At 28.3% G+C, this 18922-nt stretch overlaps 1 long non-coding RNA gene across 1 annotated transcript in view; it reads left to right on the forward strand.

Annotated features, from left to right (window-relative positions):
• Positions 1–17627, forward strand: part of LOC126184815 (uncharacterized) — a 38626-nt gene extending 20999 nt beyond the window's left edge. Inside the window, exon 2 of the long non-coding RNA XR_007536887.1 lies at positions 17578–17627. This is a non-coding gene — a long non-coding RNA (uncharacterized LOC126184815). The remainder of the gene's footprint in view (positions 1–17577) is intronic.
• Positions 17628–18922: the final 1295 nt, after the last annotated feature.

An 18922-nucleotide genomic window follows, 5' to 3' on the forward strand; every position in this document is an offset into this window, starting at 1 on the left:
AATACCACTAAGGCTCATGCACCTAAACATACAGTACCTTAGAAATAAGCTTAATATATTACAGGTTTTTTTAAGTGAGCAGTCACCTCATATAGTAGTATTAACTGAGCGTGGATTAAAATCTGATGAAATTATTTACTGTAAACTAGAGGGCTACTCCTTAGCAAATAGTTATTGTAGACAGCAACATAAGGGTGGTGGTGTGGCAGTTTACATTAGTGAGAATCTCGAGTACAAGAAAATAAACTATCTAGACCAGTAAAACAAAGAAGGCTTGATTGAAGTGACAGGCATTGAATTCCACACCAAAGAGTGTAGAGAGGTTATGAGAAAACATAAATTTATTGGGATTTACCATCCACCAAAGGCTGATGTAGTTAGCTTCATAGACATATTTAGTAGAGTAGTGGGACGTTGTGGTCCCAGTGACCTAACTATACTTGGTGATCTGAATATTGAGGCAAAATCTTCCAGTTTGTGTAATATGAGGTTAATAGGTACTCTTAACTCATATAATCTCATGAATGTAGTAAATAGTGATACCAGGGTAACAAAGTCCATATCTAGCAGAACTGATTACGTTATACTATGTAAACATATTAAATACAGTGTTAGGTGCTGGAATATGGATTTTCACTACTCTGACCACAAATGCCAGCTTGTAGAGTATGTAAACACAAGCATCCCAAAAATGACAAAAGTTATCGAAAATAAAAGAATCCTAAAAGAGGGTAACATCCTTGCCCTAAGAAATAAATTAGCTATAGAGGACTGGGATCTGGTTTACCAGACTGAAGGATCTGAAAACAAATGGGCCAAATTCTATGATACTATGTTAAGACACATTGACAGATGCTGCCCTGTCAAGAAAATACAAAGAGTGTTCACCCATAACCAAAGTGCAAAAACCAACAGACTGATACTTCCAGCAAATATGGTAAAACTCAGGCAAAACATCCAGGACCTGGATGTGTTACACAAGTCAACAAACCTGCAGGTTTTTAAGGCCAAGTACAACGAAACCAAGAAAATCTTTAAGAAAGAGCTTTCAAATCTAAGAAAACAGATATACAGCAGTGAAATAGCTCAATCAGACAATATAGCCAAGAACTCGTGGAGAATTATAAATCAATTTCGCAAAGCCACACCAAAGCCAGAAACTGAAATTTTAATTATAAGACATGAAGGAAACACAATTAAAGATCCTAATAAAGTCTGCAATATTTTCAATAAATACTTTATATCTGCAGCTGTTAGTCCAATTAATAACACAGTTGTGAGTAGTGAGGTAAAGCTCTGCCCTTTTGAAGAGCCACCTTTTGAATTCAAACAAGTAAGTGAAAAAGAAATAGGCAGGATAATAAATAACCTAAAGAATAAGTTCTCATCTGGATGGGATGGTTTGAGTAGTATCATGATTAAAAAATGTAATAAGGAATTAGTTAAAATAATCACCCACCTGGTAAACTGCAGTGTCAGAGAACATAAATTTCCAAATGTATTGAAATGGAGCACAGTTAAACCAGTGCATAAAAAAGGATCCAAGGAAGAGGTTTCAAATTTCAGGCCCATATCATTAATACCTGTCTTCAGCAAAGTATTTGAAGTTGTGCTGCTGACACAACTTAGTGACTATTTCTTGAAAAATAAGTTCCTAACAGAGACACAACACGGATTCCGAAAAGATCATAGCACTATCACAGCAACTACGGAATTTCTTCACAAAACGTATGGTGCCCTTGATCAAGGAATGCAAACAGCTGGCATATTTCTAGACCTTACTAAAGCCTTTGACTCGGTAAACCATGAGTTACTTTTAAGTAAACTTGAGTCATACAATGTAAATGCTGCATCCATGCAATTGCTGGCTACATATTTATTTAACCGCATGCAGTGTACAAAGCTGACTTACAAAATCAATAATCAGATCATTAATTTCCAGTCCAAATATGAGACAGTCACACAAGGTGTATCCCAGGGCTCAATTTTGGGACCTTTCCTTTTCCTGGTGTACATAAATGATATAGAGCAACCTTTCAACTCCCAATTGGTAACCTATGCAGACGATACCTCTCTGTTATTTCTTGGTAAACAAAATGATGAGTTTACGTTGGTAGCAACTGAGGGACTACAGCAAATAACTACTTATTTCCAAGATCAAGGTTTGAAAGTTAATATCAGTAAATCTCAGTTATTGCCATTTAAACTTACAAACTCACACCAAACCTCTATCAGTAACATAGGTGGAATTGAAGTAGTGGACACAGAAGGCTGCAGATTTCTAGGTATTCACCTAGATGAAAATCTAAGATGGGTAAACCATATCAAATTTTTATGCAATAAAATCAGCAGTTCATTAGATCTAATCAGCCAATTATCAAAAGTAGTTCCACATCAGACATTAAAAACAATTTATTATGGAACCATTTTTGCACAGATTAATTATGGGATAGAGATAAGGGGTTGTGCTGCCAACATACATATGAACAGAATATTAACCCTACAGAAAAGAGCAATCAGAATTATCTATGGATTAGGGTATAGAGATTCATGCAGGGAAATCTTTGTTCATCATAAATACCTCACAGTCTACTTACTGTATCTTTACAAATTAATTATATTTTTTGTGACACATCAAAACAAAGAAACAGTGTTCTGATATGCATGCCTATAATACAAGAAATAAAGACTGCTACTACAGACAAAGAACAAAATAAAAAACAACAGACCATAGTCCATGCATTAGTGGTCAAATATGGTACAACAGATTACCGAGCTCTATAAGGTGCCACAAAGGGAACTTATTCAAAGTGAAACTGAAACAATTCTTGATTGACAAGTGTTTATACACTTTAAGTGAATATTAATATTAAACTAAAATAAATTATTGTATATATATATATATATATATATATATATATATATATATATATATATATAGGATGACTTTAATTTTGGATTGAATGTCTCTTATTTTTATGTCTTTTGTTATGTGTATTTCTTCTTTGGTTATTTATTATAGAGAGGATTATATATCTGGAGAAAAAAATATAAATCGTTTTATTATTATTGTTTTAATATTTATTCTTTCTATAGGTTTTTTAATTATTAGTCCTAATTTGATTAGAATTTTATTAGGATGGGATTTTTTTAGGTTTAGTTTCTTATTGTTTAGTTATTTACTACCAAAATGTAAAACCTTATAGTGCGGGTATATTAACTGCACTTTCTAATCGTATTGGTGATGTTGCTATTTTAATTTCTATTGCTTGAATATTAAATTTTGGTGGTTGAAATTATATTTATTATTATATTTTATTTCTAATTCTTTTGAAATAAAGCTTATTACTATATTAATTGTTTTTGCAGCTATAACTAAAAGAGCTCAAATTCCTTTTTCTTCTTGGCTTCCTGCTGCTATGGCTGCTCCTACTCCTGTTTCTGCTTTGGTCCATTCTTCTACTCTTGTTAGTGCTGGGGTTTATTTATTAATTCGTTTCAGACCAATATTAGATACTTATAATTGTGGTTGATTTTTGCTTTTAATTGGTTGTATAACTATATTTATGGCTGGTTTGTGGGCGAATTTTGAATTTGATTTGAAGAAAATTATTGCTCTTTCTACTTTAAGACAACTTGGTTTAATAATAAGATTTTTGGCTATGGGTTACCCAAAACTTGCATTTTTTCATTTATTAGCTCCTGCTTTATTTAAGGCTTTATTGTTTATGTGTGCAGGTTCAATAATTCACAATTTAAAGGATTCTCAGGACATTCGTTTTATAGGTTCTATTGTTAATTTTATGCCTTTAACTTCAGTTTGTTTTAATGTTTCTAGTTTGCCTTTGTGTGGTATACCATTTTTAGCAGGTTTTTATTCAAAGGATTTAATTCTTGAAATGGGTTGTTTAAGATGGATTAATTGTTTAATTTTTTTATTTATTTCTTTTCTACTGGCTTAACTGCTTCTTATTCTTTTCGTCTTTCTTATTATTCAATATCTGGTGATAATAATTGTTATTCTAGATTTTCTTTTGATGCTAAGGGTTATTATATTTCGTTTGGTATAATTGGTTTATTATTTGTTGCTGTTTTTGGTGGCAGTCTTTTGTCTTGATTAATTTTTCCTATTCCTCATGTGATTGCTTTGCCTTATTATTTAAAGTTTTTAACTATTACTGTGGTTGTTTTGGGTGCTTATTTGGGTTATCTTATTTCTAATTTTGATTTTTCTCAAAATTTATTTTCTTTAAGTATACTTTCTTTTGTCAGATTAGCTGGTTCTATGTGGTTTATACCGTTTCTTTCAACCAAGTTTATTAGATATATTCCTTTAAAACTGGGTTATTATTCATCTAAATCATTTGATTATGGTTGGGGTGAATTATTTGGTGGTCATGGTTTATATAGACTGTTTATTTATTTAATTGGTTATATACAAGGTTGATATGATTCTAATTTTAAGATTTATCTTTTAACTTTTATTTTTTGAATGTTTATTTTGGTGATATTATTTTTCGTTTACTTAAATAGCTTATGATTAGAGCGTGACACTGAAGATGTTAAGGAAGTATTTTTACTTTTAGGTATTTAGAAATATACATATATTATTTTTACAGTGAAAATGTAATGTTTTACTTAATCTATATAAGTTTTAGAAATGTTAACGCAATTTAACCGCTAATATAAAAAGTTAGCAGCTTTCATATTGGCTTTACATTTCCTTAATTGGAACTTTATACTTCAATTATATTATTAACAGTAATACGCCTCTTTTTGGCTCCAATTAATAAGAATAAGGGTATTTTATTTACCAACCTTCCAGGTCGAAACTGACTGCAATATTTCGCTTCTTATTCTATTTAAGGTTGATTGATTATATCAATACTTTTTGAATGCAACCCAAATGTTATAGTTAACTGCAACCATTTATTCTGCTCATTGTAAAGCTCCTTGATTTCATTCATGATATAGTCCTCCTAGTAATACTATAATAAAAAATATTGTTGATATTGTTCAGATTATAATGTCTGAAGTTTTAAAAATAATTACATTTGGGAGGATTAGTGCGATTTCTACATCAAAAATTAAGAAAATTACTGCAATTAAGAAGAATCGAAGTGAGAAGGGTATTCGTGCTGATCTTTTTGGGTCAAATCCACACTCAAATGGTGAGCTTTTTTCTCGGTCATTAATTAATTTTTTTGATAATGTTGTTGCAAGGATTATAACAATTATTGGGATAATAAATCTAATAAAAATTCTTGTAGATAGAATTAGGATTGTTTTTCTTGATTAATATCAAGCTTTTTGATTGGAAGTCAAATGTACTATTTATACTAGAAAAACAATTATCTACCTCATCAATAAATAGAGATGTATAAGAATAATCACACTACATCTACAAGTGTCAGTATCATGCTGCTGCTTCAAATCCAAAGTGGTGTCTTGGTGAGAATTGATTTATTGAATGTCGAAGTAGACATGTTGATAAGAAGATTGTTCCAATAATTACATGTAGCCCATGGAATCCTGTTGCAACAAAGAATGTTGATCCATAAACTGCATCTGCAATGGTGAAGGGTGCTTCTCAATACTCATATGCTTGAAGTATAGTGAAGTATAGTCCTAATAATACTGTGAAGAATAGTCCTTGTAATGCTTGAGTATGGTTAGATTCTATTAAACTATGATGTTCTCATTTTACTGTTACTCCTGATGCTAAAAGAATAGCTGTATTAAGTAATGGAATTTGTATAGGATTAAAAGGTTGAATTCCTATTGGGGGTCATAATATCCCTAGTTCAATAGTAGGTGCTAGTCTTCTTCTAAAAAATGCTCAGAAAAATGAAACAAAGAATAGTACTTCTGATGCAATAAATAAAATTATTCCTCATCGTAATCCAATTGATACAAATCCCGTATGTAGTCCTTGGTATGTTCCTTCTCGTACTACATCTCATCATCATTGGATTATAGTTAGTAAGGTAATTCCAAATCCAATTATAAATAAGTTAATGTTAAATAGGTGAAATCATTTTGCTAATCCTGATACTAAAACTATTGCTCCAATTGCTCCTGTTAATGGTCAATGTCTATAATCTACTAAGTGGAATGGGTGATTTGAATGAGTTGTTAACATAGGTTTAGTATACTTCTCTAGAATATAAAGTTCTTAAAATTGAGAAAACATAAGCTTGAATTATTGCTACTGCTGATTCTAGAATTAATAGAAGTATTTGTCCAATAATTAATAGTGAGATTAAGTTTATTGCTATAGATGGTCCTGTATTTCCGAGTAATGTTAATAGTAAGTGTCCTGCAATTATATTTGCTGCTAGTCGTACTGCTAATGTACCCGGTCGAATGACATTTCTAATTGTTTCAATTAATACTATAAATGATATTAATGCAGGCGGTGTTCCTTGAGGAACAAGGTGTGTAAATATATGATTGGTATGATTAATTCATCCAAATAACATAAATCTTAATCATATAGGTAGAGCGATTGCAAATGTTAATGCTAAATGTCCTGTTCTAGTAAAGATGTAAGGGAATAATCCTATGAAATTATTAAATAGTATTATAATAAAGATTGAAATGAAGATGAATGTTGTTCCATTAAATGATTTTGATCCTAGTAATGTTTTAAATTCATTGTGTAAGGTTAGGTTTAGTTTATTTCAAATAATATTAATTCGTGATGGTGTAAGTCAAAACATTGATGGGATTAATAATAATCCTAAGAATGTTCTAGTTCAATTTAATGATAAATTGAAGATATTAGTTGATGGATCAAATGTTGAGAATAAATTTGTTATCATTTTCAATTTAAGTTTTTTATATCAATTGTTCTTTTTTCTGCTCTTTTAATAAGATTTGGTTTAAATGAGAAAAAGTTTTTTTATTAAATAAAATTAATGTAGCCGAAAATATAATGAATAGGGAGAATCATATGAGAGGGGATATTTGAGGGATTTGGGTTAAATTTCCCCATCAGAAGTAGTCGTTAATTTACTATTTTTTGGTTTAAGAGACCATTACTTACTTTCAGTCATCTGATGTATTTCAAGGTGTACTAATTGTTTAGTTATTTTAGATTGACACTCTAATGTTATATATTTTAACTAACTCCTTAGATTATCTTAGATAACCACTTGATAAATAAGTTTACTGAAGTTCTTTCAATTACAATTGGTATGATTCTATGGTTTGCCACACAGATTTCTGAACATTTTCCAAAGATCAGTCCAGGTCGGTTTATTTTAAATGTTCCTTGGTTTAGTCGACCTGGCGTTGCGTCAATTTTAACCCCTAATGCAGGTACTGCTCATGAGTGTAGAACGTCTGATGCTCTTGTTAATACTCGTACTTCCGTATTTATTGGTAGAATTGTTCGGTTATCTACATCTAGGAGTCGAAATCCGTCATTTTCTAGGTCTTGTTCTGGTGTTATATAAGTGTCAAATTCTACGTCTATAAAATCTGAATATTCATATCTTCAGTATCATTGTCGTCCAGTTGTTTTAATTGTGATTATTGCATCTAATGAATCATCAAGTAAATATAATAGTCGTAATGATGGGAGTGCAATAAAAATTAGTGTAATTGCTGGTAGTGCTGTTCAGATTGTTTCAATTAAATGTCCGTGAAGTATGTTTCGGTTTGTATAGGCAATAAATAATATATAACTTAGAGCATAACCTACAATTACTGTAATTAATATTAATACGACTATAGTATGATCATGGAAGAATGATAGTTGCTCCATTAATGGGGAAGCTCCATCTTGAAGGGATAAATTTGATCATGTTGCCATTAATGAATTTTCTAATAAAAGGTCAAACCTTTATTTGTAGAGCTTAAATCTACTGCACTAATCTGCCATATTAGAATCTAGAAATTAATGGTAGTTCTGAGTAGCTGTGTTCTGCAGGTGGGTTATTTTGTAGTCAAGCTATTGATCTTGTTATATTAGCTCTAAATATGATTGCTCGGTTTGTAACCATTCTTTCTCATATAATTACAATAAATATAATAATTCCTACAATAGAAATTGTAGATCCAACTCTTGACACTACATTTCACGATGTATATGCATCTGGATAATCTGAATATCGTCGTGGTATTCCTGCTAGTCCTAGGAAATGTTGAGGGAAGAATGTTAAGTTTACCCCAATAAATATAATTGTAAATTGGATTTTTAATCATGTATTATTTATAGTTAATCCTGCAAAAACGGGGTATCATTGAATAACACCTCCTATGATTGCAAATACTGCTCCTATGGATAATACATAATGGAAGTGGGCCACTACATAGTATGTATCATGTAATACAATGTCAAGTGATGAGTTTGCTAATACTAACCCTGTTAGTCCACCAATTGTGAATAGAAAAATAAATCCTAAAGCTCATAATAGTGGTGGATTGAATTTGAATTTAGTTCCATATAGTGTAGCTAATCATCTGAATACCTTAATTCCTGTAGGTACAGCAATAATTATTGTTGCTGATGTAAAGTAAGATCGTGTGTCAACGTCTATTCCTACTGTAAATATGTGATGTGCTCATACAATAAATCCTATTAGTCCAATTGATAATATAGCATAAATTATACCTAGTGTTCCAAATGATTCAATTTTTCCTCTTTCTTGACATACAATGTGAGAGATAATTCCAAATCCAGGGAGAATTAAAATGTAAACTTCTGGGTTCCCAAAGAATCAAAATAAGTGTTGATATAGAATTGGGTCGCCTCCTCCCGCAGGGTCAAAGAATGATGTATTTAAATTACGATCTGTTAGTAGTATAGTAATAGCTCCTGCTAATACTGGAAGCGATAAAAGGAGGAGAAGGGCTGTAATAGCTACAGATCATACAATTAAAGGTGTTTGATCTAGAGTTATACTTTCTGATCGTATATTAATTGCTGTTGTAATGAAGTTTACTGCACCAAGAATAGATGATACACCTGCTAAATGAAGTGAGAAAATAGCCAGGTCTACAGATGCCCCTCCATGTGCGATAGCTCCTGCAAGAGGGGGGTAAACTGTTCACCCTGTACCAGCACCGTTATCTACTATAGAAGATGTAACAAGAAGGGTTAGTGAAGGCGGTAGTAATCAAAAACTTATATTATTTATTCGTGGGAATGCTATATCTGGTACACCAATTATTAATGGTACAAGCCAATTACCAAATCCACCAATAATAATAGGTTTTACTATAAAAAAAATTATTACAAATGCGTGTGCTGTAATAATAACATTATAAATTTGGTCATCTCCAATTAGAGATCCTGGCTGGCCGAGTTCAGCACGAATAAGTATTCTTATTGATGTTCCTACTATACCTGCTCATGCTCCAAATAAGAAGTATGAAGTACCAATATCCTTATGGTTTGTTGAGAATAATTATTTTTGCGGTAAGATGGCTGAATTTAAAGTGGTAGACTGTAAATCTACTTATGAGATGTTTCTCTCTTACCATTTTGAAGGCCTTATATTCAATTATGATTCTAGACTGCATTTCTAGAGGTGTGAAATTTTACTAAGGCCTAAAAGATTATTTTTTAATTATAACTTTGAAGGTTATTAGTTTAGTTAACTTAAGTCCTTAGTATAATGAGATTAAGGTGGATGTTGAGATTAATCCTATTGTTGAAATTATTACTGTTCTTGATTTTTGAGACTTTATTTTTATAGATCATGGATTTTCTGTGTATGATATAATTAGGGCTGAGAATCTAATACATATATAATACTTAAGTGTAATTGTAGTTAATACAACCATAATGGTTATAATAGTTGTTATGTTATTTTCTATTAATGATTGTATTACAATTCATTTTGGTAGAAATCCAAGGAATGGTGGCAAACCACCTAGGGATAGAAGAGATAAAAATATTATAAATTTAATTTCAGTTTTTATATTTCTGGCTGAATAAATTTGGTTTATAAAAAATAGATTTATTTGCTTAAATAATAAGACCATAATTAATCTTAATAGTGAGTAAATAATAAAGTATAATTCTCAGACGTTTTCTCTAACTGTTAGAGATCTAATTATTCACCGTAAATGTCTAATTGAGGAATATGCTAGAAGTTGTCGTAGAGACGTTTGATTTAAACCACCCATTGCCCCAAAATAATTCTTAGAATGATAATTGTTCAAACGAAAGTTCTTAGTTGAATACAGTAAGACAACACCATTATTGGGGCAATTTTTTGTCATGTTATTAGTGTCAAACAGTTATTTCATCTTGAAGCTCCTATTACTTCTGGAAATCAGAAATGAAAGGGTGCAGCCCCGATCTTTAATAATAATCTAGATCTGATAATTATTGATGGAATAAGTTCTGTTTCTCATCCTATTGGATATTTTATTTGAATCAGCAAAATTGAAAATAATAGTATTGTTGATGCTATTGCTTGGACAATAAAATATTTAATTGATGATTCATTTATTATTATATTATTATTTCATGTTAGGAGCGGAATAAATGAAAGTAAGTTGTTCTCCCCAAGTCCTATTCAAACTCCAAATCAGGAGTTTGATGAAATGGAAAGGATCATTCCTATTATTAATGTTGATAGGAAGAGAAGTTTTGTAGAGTTGTTGGTCATTAAAAAGGAGAGGATTGATACCTCTATAAATGGGATATGAACCCATTAGCTTGTTTAGCTTACCTTTTTACATTAAGGTGTATGATGCATGTTAGTTTTTGATACTGAAGGAGGTAGTTTAATTCTGTCTTATGTAATTGTTAATGAAGGTAATTTTTATTTACTTGATTTACCCAATCAAGATAACCCTTTAATCAGGCACTTCATTTATATTTAATATATAAATTAAACCTTTTTTTAAAAAAATTTGTTTATGTACCTTTTTTGTTATTTCTAATTAATTTATCTCGGTTCGGATAATTTGAGTATATATTATATATAATAAATAATTTATATTAATATATTACATTTAATTAAATTTAAATACCTATAATGTTATTTTATTATAATTAAATGATTATTTTAATACATTTATTTACCTAGGATTATAGCTACTTATGTTTTTAGCTTAAAATAGGTTATTATATTATAAATTATATAATAATATGTAAATTAATATTAAATATTATTATAATTGGATATAATAAATATAATTGATATTATTAAATATAAAATATTATATTAATATAAATAATTATATTAATTATAATAATTTAATTATAAATATTTTCTATAATTAAATTATTTAATTAATTAATATTTAAGTTAACTTAATATAAAGTTAATTTTATAATAATAACATATTACATTAATTTACATAATTGTATAAAATATATTTATTATATTATTTAATCTTCCTTTATTATTAGTGAAAAGAAAGATTAAATAAGAAATAATAAAATACATTTATTGGTATACATGTTCCATGTTTATCTTTATTTATATATAATAGAGAAGTTGTTGTGGTCATTTGAGGGTGCGTTTCTTTTTTTTGTCACTATTTGTGTTTTTTTTCTTTTTTTTCTTTAAATATTTGAATCTTTTATTTTTTCTTAATTTTATAGATTTTTGAATTTCTTATATTGTTTTCAAAAGTTTTATTCTTGCTTATATTATTCACTTTTTCTTTGTATTATATGTAAGTTATGTTAAACTAAATGTTCTATTTTGCAGTAATTTGATTTAATTATCAAGTGATTTTGGATTTAGCAATTGATTTAGTATCGGCATGATTCGTGCCAGCAGCCGCGGTTATACGATTGATACAAGTGAATATTATTGGTTAAAACAGTTGTTTATATTTTTAGGGTTAAAATATAAATTTGTAAGGTGAAATGTTAAAATTTATTTATAGCTCTTTTTATGAATCTGTGAAATTTAAATAATAAACTAGGATTAGATACCCTATTATTTTAAATGTTAATTATATTTACCAGGGTACTATTAGTTAAGGTCTTTAAACCCAAAGAATTTGGCGGTATCTCATTCCATTCAGAGGAACCTTCCCGTGATTGATAATACACGATTTACTCTACTTAATTTATTTGTTTGTATATCTCCATTATCAGAGAATCTTTTTAGAGTTATAATTCTCAAGATTTATAATTATAAAATATTTTAGGTCAAGGTGCAGCTTATAGTTAAGAGGAGGTGGGTTACAATAGATTTTTGTTTATAACGGATTTGATGGTGAAATACTATTAATGAAGCTGGATATGATAGTAATTCAATTTATTTAATTTAACTGATATTGGCTCTGAGGTGTGTACACATCGCCCATCGCTCTCATTATTGATTATTCTATTTTATTTTTTAAATTTAGCTTCAATTTAGATGAGATAAGTCGTAACATAGTAGATGTACTGGAAAGTGTATCTAGTAAGAGTTTCAAGATATAACTGATTAGTAAAGTGTTTCTTTTACACTGAAAATTTTTCTGTGCAAATCAGAATATCTTGATTATTTATTTTATTATATTTATTTTTTGTTTATTTAATTATTTAATAAAAATAATTTTGTCGAATTTTGTCTTAGTATATTTTGTAGAATTGATTTTTTAGATTATAGTTTATTGGTAATGTAATTGTTTTATTAAATATTACTTTAAATTTTTAAAAGTAGATTTTATTTATTGTACCTTTTGTATCAGGGTTTATCAAAATTTTAGTATTTACTTTACTTGTCTCGATTTGGGTTGATTCATAAGTAATTTATAGTTAATGTATCATAATTATTATTAAATTATTTATAGAAATGAGATGTTAATCGTTTCCCAAGATATCTAGTTTCTTAAGAAAAAATTTTTTTTTTGAAGTTAATTGTTTTTTTTTAATTTTTTAAGTATAAATATTAACTTATTTATTCTTTAAGGGATAAGCTTTGAAGTTAATAACCTATAATTTGTTTTATAAAGTATAATAGTAAGCTTTAAACCAGCTATCTCTAAGATTTCGTTTTAGTTCATTATTTTTTATTTTGATTATATAATTATTTTAGGTTTTTTATTAAGATTATTTATTTAATTTTAAAATTTTTGTAATAATGATAGAATTAGTATACTTATTTGTATATAATTTTTACCTTGTGAATTTATTATAAGGAATTAGGCAAAATTGATTTCCGCCTGTTTATCAAAAACATGTCCTCTTGAAAATACTTTGAGGTCTGGCCTGCTCACTGAGCAGATTTTTAAAGAGCCGCAGTATTTTGACCGTGCAAAGGTAGCATAATCATTAGGCTCCTAATTAGTGGCTGGAATGAATGGCTTGACGAGAAATCAACTGTCTCTTAATAAATTTTTTAATTTAACTTTTTAGTCAAAAGGCTTAAATTTTTCTTTAGGTGAGAAGACCCTATAGAGCTTAACATTTTATTTTTATATAGTTTTTTGTTTGTCTTTCTATATTTAATGATGATGTTTTGTTGGGGTGACATGAAGAATGAATAAACTCTTCATTATTATATCATTTATTTATGTTTGATGTTTTGATCCATAATTTATGTTCATAAGATTAAGTTACCTTAGGGATAACAGCGTAATTGTTTTTGAGAGCTCATATCGACAAAGCAGATTCCGACCTCGATGTTGGATTAAGAAAAATTTTGGGTGCAGTAGCCCAGTAATTAAGTCTGTTCGACCTTTAAATTCTTACATGATCTGAGTTCAGACCAGCGTGAGCCAGGTCGGTTTCTATCCTAAGATTATTAATTCATATTAGTACGAAAGGACCATATGGTTGAATATTTTTTATTTTATTGATCAATATTAATTAAATTACTATTTTGACAGATTAATGTGTTGAATTTAGAATTCATTTATGTAGATTTTTTCTACAAATAGTATTGATACTTTATGATTTATTTATGTTTATTTTGAATTTTCTGTTATTAGTTATTTGTGTTTTAATTAGTGTTGCTTTTTTAACTTTATTAGAGCGTAAGGTTTTAGGTTACATCCAAATTCGAAAGGGCCCAAATAAAGTAGGTTTTGTAGGAATTCCTCAACCCTTTAGTGATGCTATTAAGTTAATTTGTAAGGAGCAGCCAATTCCTATTATATCTAATTATTTACTTTATTATTTTTCTCCTGTTTTTAATTTAATAATTTCCTTGGCTGTTTGAGTAATTTTCCCTTACTGAACATATATGTGTTCTTTTTCTTATGGATTTTTGTTTTTCTATGTTTTGCTAGATTAGGTGTTTATATAGTTATAATTGCTGGTTGGTCTTCTAATTCAAATTATTCTTTACTAGGTTCTCTTCGTTCTGTTGCTCAAACAATTTCATATGAAGTTTGTTTGGCTTTAATTTTATTATCTTTAATTATTTTAATTGGTAGTTTTAACATGTTTGATTTTATAAATTATCAGCTTTATTGTTGATTTATTATTATTTCTTTTCCTTTGGCTTTAGCTTGTTTTGCTTCTTGTTTAGCTGAAACAAACCGTACTCCTTTTGACTTTGCCGAAGGTGAATCTGAGTTAGTTTCAGGGTATAATATTGAATATGGTGCAGGCGGTTTTACTTTAATTTTTTTAGCTGAGTATACAAGAATTGTTTTTATAAGAATTTTATTAGCTTTAATTTTTTTAGGTGGTGATTTTTATTCTTTTATATTTTTTATTAAGCTTGCTGTTCTGTCCTTTGGGTTTATTTGAGTTCGGGGGACATTACCACGTTTTCGTTATGATAAGTTAATGTACTTAGCTTGAAAAAGTTTTTTGCCTTTATCTTTAAATTTTTTTATTTTCTTTGTCGGTTTAAAGATTTTATTTATTTCATTTATTTAGTGAAATTTTTTAAGAAAAGTTAATAGAAGAGTTAAACTTCTAGTTCTATGTTTTCAAATGATATGCTTTTCCTAAGCTAATTAACTTATTATTCCTTAATTAGTTTATCTCATGCGTTTGCAATATGTACATTAACACCTATTAATTATAACTTTGAAGGTTATTAGTTTAGTCAACTTAAGTCCTTAGTATAATGAGATTAAGGTTGATGTTGAGATTCATCCTATTGTTGAAATTATTACTGTTATAGGGTGAATAATTCTTGATTTTTGAGACTTTATTTTTATAGATCATGAATTTTCTGTGTATGATATAATTAGGGCTGAGAATCTAATACATATATAATAAAAAGTGTAATTGTAGTTAATACAACCATAATGGTTATAATAGTTGTTATGTTATTTTCTATTAATGATTGTATTACAATTCATTTTGGTAGAAATCCAAGGAATGGTGGCAAACCACCTAGGGATAGAAGAGATAAAAATATTATAAATTTAATTTCAGTTTTTATATTTCTGGCTGAATAAATTTGGTTTATAAAAAATAGATTTATTTGCTTAAATAATAAGACCATAATTAATCTTAATAGTGAGTAAATAATAAAGTATAATTCTCAGACGTTTTCTCTAACTGTTAGAGATCTAATTATTCACCGTAAATGTCTAATTGAGGAATATGCTAGAAGTTGTCGTAGAGACGTTTGATTTAAACCACCCATTGCCCCAAAATAATTCTTAGAATGATAATTGTTCAAACGAAAGTTCTTAGTTGAATACAGTAAGATAACACCATTATTGGGGCAATTTTTGTCATGTTATTAGTGTTAAACAGTTATTTCATCATGAAGCTCCTATTACTTCTGGAAATCAGAAATGAAAGTGTGCAGCCCCGATCTTTAATAATAATCTAGATCTGATAATTATTGATGGAATAAATTCTGTTTCTCGTTCTATTGGATATTTTATTTGAATCAGCAAAATTGAAAATAATAGTATTGTCGATGCTATTGCTTGGACAATAAAATATTTAATTGATGATTCATTCATTATTATATTTTTATTTCTTGTTAGGAGCGGAATAAATGAAAGTAAGTTGATCTCAAGTCCTATTCAAACTCCAAATCAGGAGTTTGATGAAATTGACAGGATCGTTCCTATCATTAATGTTGATAGGAAGAGAAGTTTTGTAGAGTTGTTGGTCATTAAAATGGAGAGGATTGATACCTCTATAAATATAATTATATATTTTTTCTATAATTAAATTATTTAATTAATTAATATTTAAGTTAACTTAATACAAAGTTAATTTTATAATAATAACATATTACATTAATTTTCATAAATGTTTTAAATATACATTTTTCGAGGTATTCAATTCTATCCTATTAATCAGATTTTATTCTGAATTATAGTAGTTGCTGTAAGCTTATTAACAAGAATTGGTAAACGACCTGTTGAAGAACCTTACATCATAACAGGACAAATTTTAACAATCATCTACATTACATACTTCTTAATTAATGTACATATTGCAAACGCATGAGATAAACTAATTAAGGAATAATAAGTTATTTAGCTTAGGAAAAGCACAGAACGAAGAGAACCTAGTAAAGAATAATTTGAATTAGAAGACCAACCAGCAATTATAACAGTATAAACACCTAATCTAGTACAACATAAAAAAAACAAAAATCCATAAGAAAAAGAACATATATAAGTTAAGTAAGGGAAAATTACTCAAACAGCAAAGGAAATTATTAAATTAAAAACAGGAGAAAAATAATAAAGTAAATAATTAGATATAATAGGAATTGGCTGCTCCTTACAAATTAACTCAATAGCATCACTAAAGGGCTGAGGAATTCCTACAAAACCTACTTTATTTGGGCCCTTTCGAATTTGGATGTAACCTAAAACCTTACGCTCTAATAAAGTTAAAAAAGCAACACTAATTAAAACACAAATAACTAATAACAGAAAATTCAAAATAAACATAAATAAATCATAAAGTATCAATACTATTTGTAGAAAAAATCTACATAAATGAATTCTAAATTCAACACATTAATCTGTCAAAATAGTAATTTAATTAATATTAATCAATAAAATAAAAAATATTTCAACCATATGGTCCTTTCATACTAATATGAATTAATAATCTTAGGATAGAAACCGACCTGGCTCACGCCGGTCTGAACTCAGATCATGTAAGAATTTAAAGGTCGAACAAACTTAAATACTGGGCTACTGCACCCAAAATTTTTCTTAATCCAACATCGAGGTCGCAATCTGCTTTGTCGATATGAGCTCTCAAAAACAATTACGCTGTTATCCCTAAGGTAACTTAATCTTATGATCATAAATTATGGATCAAAACATCAAACAAATAAATGATATAATAATGAAGAGTTTATTCATTCTTCATGTCACCCCAACAAAACATCATCATTAAATATAGAAAGACAAACAAAAAACTATATAAAAATAAAATGTTAAGCTCTATTGGGTCTTCTCGTCCTAAAGAAAAATTTAAGCCTTTTGACTCAAAAGTTAAATTAAAAAATTTATTAAGAGACAGTTGATTTCTCGTCAAGCCATTCATTCCAGCCACTAATTAAGAGACTAATGATTATGCTACCTTTGCACGGTCAAAATACCATGGCTCCTTAAAAATCTGCTCAGTGAGCAGGCCAGACCTCAAAGTATTTTCAAGAGGACATGTTTTTGATAAACAGGCGGAAATCAATTTTGCCTAGTTCCTTACAATAAATTCACAAGGTAAAAATTATATACAAATAAATATACTAATTCTATCATTATTACAAAAATTTTAAAATTAAATAAATAATCTTAATAAAAAACCTCAAATAATTATAATCTTGGAGATAGCTGGTTTAAAGCTTACTATTATATTTTATAAAACAAATTATAGGTTATTAACTTCAAAGCTTATCCGTTAAAGAATAAATAAGTTAATATTTATACTTAAAAAATTAAATAAAAACAATTAACTTCAAAAAATTAATTTTTTTCTTAAGAAACTAGATATCTTGGGAAACGATTAACATGTCATTTCCATAAATAATTTAATAATAATTATGATACATTAACTATAAATTACTTATGAATCAAATCGAGACAAGTAAAGTGAATACTAAAATTTTGATAAACCCTGATACAAAAGGTACAATAAATAAAATCTATTTTTAAAAATTTAAAATAATATTTCATAAAACAATTACATTACCAATAAACTATAATCTAAAAAATCAATTCTACAAAATTTACTAAGACAAAATTCGACAAAATTATTTTTATTAAATCATTAAATAAAAAAAAATAAATATAATAAAATAAATAATCAAGATATCCTGATTTGCACAGAAGAATTTTCAGTGTAAATGAAACACTTTACTAATAAGTTATATCTTGAAACTCTTACTAGATACACTTTCCAGTACATCTACTATGTTCCGACTTATCTCATCTAAATTGAATCTAAATTTAAAAAATGAAATAGAATAATCAATAATGAGAGCGACGGGCGATGTGTACACACCTCAGAGCTAATATCAGTTAAAGTAAATTGCTATCAAATCCACGTTCATTAATAGTATTTCACCATCAAATCCGTTATAAACAAAAATCTATTGTAACCCACCTCCTCTTAACTATAAGCTGCACCTTGACCTGAAATATTTTATAATTATAAATCTTGAGAATTATAACTCTAAAAAGATTCTCTGATAACGGAGATATACAAACAAATAAATTAAGTAGAGTAAATCATGTATTATCAATCACGGGATAGGTTCCTCTGAATGGAATGAGATACCGCCAAATTCTTTGGGTTTAAAGTCCTTAACTAATAGTACCCTGGTAAATATAATTAACATTTAAAATAATAGGGTACCTAATCTTAGTTTATTATTTAAATTTCACAGATTCATAAAAAGTGCTATAAATAAATTTTAACATTTCACTTTACAAATTTATATTTTAACACTAAAAATATAAACAACTGTTTTAACCAATAATATTCACTTGTATCAATCGTATAACCGTGGCTGCTGGCACGAATTATGCCGATACTAAATCAATTGCTAAATCCAAAATCACTTGA

This window comes from Schistocerca cancellata, chromosome 4 (assembly GCF_023864275.1).
Source record: "Schistocerca cancellata isolate TAMUIC-IGC-003103 chromosome 4, iqSchCanc2.1, whole genome shotgun sequence".
Lineage (NCBI taxonomy): Eukaryota > Metazoa > Arthropoda > Insecta > Orthoptera > Acrididae > Schistocerca > Schistocerca cancellata.